At 42.9% G+C, this 3,470-nt stretch overlaps 1 pseudogene; it reads left to right on the top strand.

Moving 5' to 3' along the window:
- Positions 1–213: 213 nt before the first annotated feature.
- LOC140503050 (ATP synthase F(0) complex subunit C2, mitochondrial pseudogene) lies at positions 214–637 on the top strand (annotated as a pseudogene).
- The last annotated feature ends 2,833 nt before the right edge of the window (positions 638–3,470 follow it).

The raw sequence follows: 3,470 nt of genomic DNA, 5'->3' as shown, positions 1-3,470 counted from the left end.
GTGTGTGTGTGTGTGTGTGTGTGTGTGTGTGTGAAAAAAACTGAGTTATAACCATTATGGGAAGCATTTTTTAAAAAAATGTGCTCATATTAATTTAAAAGAATCTGTGTTGGCACTGCTCCTCTGCAAACTCACCCCTCCAGAGGCCCCCCACGTGAGCACCGAGCCTCCCTAATGAAGCAGCTCTTCAGCTTTGCCCCTCACACCTTGAGAATGTATGCCTGAGCCAAGTTCATCTCTACCCCTGCCCTTGTGAGGAGCAACTCTCAGCTACTGAGTAGACCACTATCTGCACTGGTGCTAAAATGGCCAGAGGTTCAGACAGATGAGAACCTCAGCATTTTGGCAGCATCAGGTCCCTTGACCTCACTTGTCACCAGATGTGGATTCCAAACTAGCACTGTCTCAGGGGACATTGACACAGCAGCCAAGTGTATTGGAGCTGGGGTTACCACTGTGGGGGTGGCTGGTTCTGGAGCTGGTATTGGTATTGTATTTGGAAGTCATCATTGGTTATGCCAGGAACCCCTCCTTGAAGCAGCAGCTCTTTTCCTATACCATCCTGGGCTTTTCCCTGTCTGAGGCCATGAGGCTCTTCTGCCTGATGGTGGCCTTCCTCATCCTCTTTGCAATGTGATGGAACCATTTCTATACCCCAATGTTTTTGAATGTTCCTCCTGTCCTCCTGATCCTTCCATGTCTCTTGCAGCCTGTGAATACCTCCCACTCCATCTTACCAGGTGGCCCTGGGGAAAGCCATGGGCTCAGGGTTTGACAGAAGGAAGACAAATACTGTATTAATAAACTGAAAAAAAAATTTGTGTTACTAAACTGTTTTTCATGCAAGATCAGGATGCATGGAATACTCATGAATGTATGTTAAAATTGGGAAGATGCAAGTCTTATATCACATGACTTGCTCATGACAGCTTCGCTTGCCTGCCTTCTCCCCTCATAGCGATGGATTTTCATTAGATTGATTGACAATACCATTAGTACTGCAGTGCTCTAAACAAACCATGCAAGTCGGCTGTTGAAAATATACTGACAATGCGCTTGTGCTGAGAATTCTAGGCTCTTGGCTCCCAGTGAGATAAATGAGTATCTGTATGCCACTGGTGAAAACACTGATGCTATGTTTACCTTTTAAGTGGCATGATGAACAGTATTATGCCATGTGACAATTATATAATGAAAGGCTATATAGAAACCAATAATAAACCAACTTTTGAACTAAAAAAAAAACAGGACATGATGAGTATGTGGTGGCAATGATTATGTGATAAAATATGGTAAGTCAGATTAAAGTTTTTGCCACAATATCATCTTCTCAATGAACCTTCTGATTTGACATTAAGATCTTTGCTCTAACTGATCAATAGTCTGACTGAACTGAAACTTAACTTTTAATCAATAACTATATATTTCTTGTGTTGATACAAGTAATTTCATTTTATTTATGCTGTTTCATAACCCTAATTACTATCACCTTCTGACTTGTTTCTTGAAAGAAAATGCTTAATAAGTCAGAGGATTCTGATTTGTCTAAAAGTTTTTAGACTCTTTTGTTTCTTAAACCAGTACTATGTTTTAATTATATTATAGGCTCATGGATTTGGAGCTGGAAGAGATCTTAAATTCACATATTTGAAACCCCTCATTTTTCAAGTGAGGAGATTGAATTCAAGTACTTTGTTCATAGTCACAAAACTATCACATGTCCAAGGCAGAATTTGAACTCTTCTCTTCCTGATGCCAAATCTAGCACTCTACCAACTACACCAAAGTGCCTCTCAATATTTTGTGCCATCAGTATTGACTTACTTTGTTGAATCTTGTAAAGGCTGTGTGAGCCCAAGCAAGATGGGATCTTTGTTGGTTTTCTTTTCTTTTCTTTTTTTTCTTTTCTTTTTTTTTTTTTTTTTTTGAGTTCAGTTTCCCAGGCTCATGCTAAATTGTAAACATCTGAAGGATCAATCTCCTTTGAACCTCGGCAATTCACAGCTGTATTGAGTCACATAGGCTTTGGTGCCTTCTGGGTCTGAGCCTATTAGTTGAAAGTATATGTATTCATGGACTAATGGAAGGACCTTTAGCTGTTATCAATTCACACTCCCCACCAAAGGAAATCCTTCCCCCCTCCTCCACTGTGAATGTGAATCACACATTCTTGCTTGGAGAGGAGACCTCTGATAGAGAGAGGATACCTTTAATACTCTGATTGTAAGAACAGTGGAACACTGGACTAGAATAAAATGCTAAAGGAAAGTATGGGATTTAGTGAGATTGGGATAATTTTCTGTTATATTCCAGTTATTGTGTTATTTTGCCATGCCCAGAGCCCAGGCCAGAGCAGCCCCTTCCCATGTGAAGCCGAGGGAGGTTGAGCTGCCCTGGAGTTGGGGTGGTGCAGCCCAGAGAAAGAAGCTGGGGGCAGGGGCCCCTGTAGCCTGCTGTGCCTGGATCCAGGCAGGAACACAAAGAGCTTGGAATGGAGCAGTCCCTTCTCCTGTGAGATGAGACATGGAGCAAGAGCAGAGAGCTGCCTATATTGGGACTCAGGCAGGAACCAGGAGTGGTTGGCCCCTGGACAGGAGGAACCCTGGAGCTCAAAACTCAGCCTTGAGTTAAGATGGAGGCTTTGCAGCAGGGCAGGAGAAGTGAGCATACTTTTCTGCTATGTTCCCCTGGGATGGGTTGGGACCCAGAGGGTGGAGTTGTCTATGGTGGGATGGGGGAAGTGCCATGACCCCCTGGGACCTACCCTGTTGGCTTTGTCACCCAGCTACTCCTCAGGACTTGACAATGAGGGTTGGAATTGTGTTAGAATGGGGAATCTTTGGTTTATTTGAACATGTGTGCCAGGTGGGTGAGAGTGCTGAGAGTGCCAGGTGGGAGCTTTCAACAGCAGTGTGGGGAGAAGTACACATCCCCAAGAGGGCTTTACTTGGACACTATGTTTGGATTGAGGGAATTTTAACCTACTGTGACCTAGGGGTGGAGTGAGTGGTACTCCCTGCTACACTTGGGGATGTGCTGTGGCTGGGACTCCTGATTGTAAAAACAAGTATTTTGGAATAGTACCTGAGTTAGGAGGTGCTGGTTGCTCACTCCCCAAAGGGGATATAAGGTGGGGGGTATGCTATGTTATGCTATATACTTTTGTGTCTGTTTGAGGCCATGTGGTTACCCTGGTAGTAAGTTGTTATTTTGCTGTCAACATTAGGCTTTAGTTTCTTAAATAAGGTTTAGTTTTGAGTAAATGAAGTGGTTATAGTGTATGTTTCTGAAATATATATACATATTCACAGCAGCAGCCCTCAAGTATGCTGTGTTGATTGGTGTTACAGGCTGTCATAAAGTTTTTTCTACTTTATCTTCTTCAGCAGATGCTGGTCCATGAGCTGTAGCTGCTTGGTGGCCATTTTACTTATGTTCATCATGGCAAGATGACTAATATTCAAATGAAA

The sequence above is a fragment of the Notamacropus eugenii genome, chromosome 5, assembly GCF_028372415.1.
Source record: "Notamacropus eugenii isolate mMacEug1 chromosome 5, mMacEug1.pri_v2, whole genome shotgun sequence".
NCBI classification, from domain to species: domain Eukaryota; kingdom Metazoa; phylum Chordata; class Mammalia; order Diprotodontia; family Macropodidae; genus Notamacropus; species Notamacropus eugenii.
The sequence above is the reverse complement of the archived record's forward strand: the minus strand, read 5'-3'. Positions and strand labels throughout refer to the sequence as shown.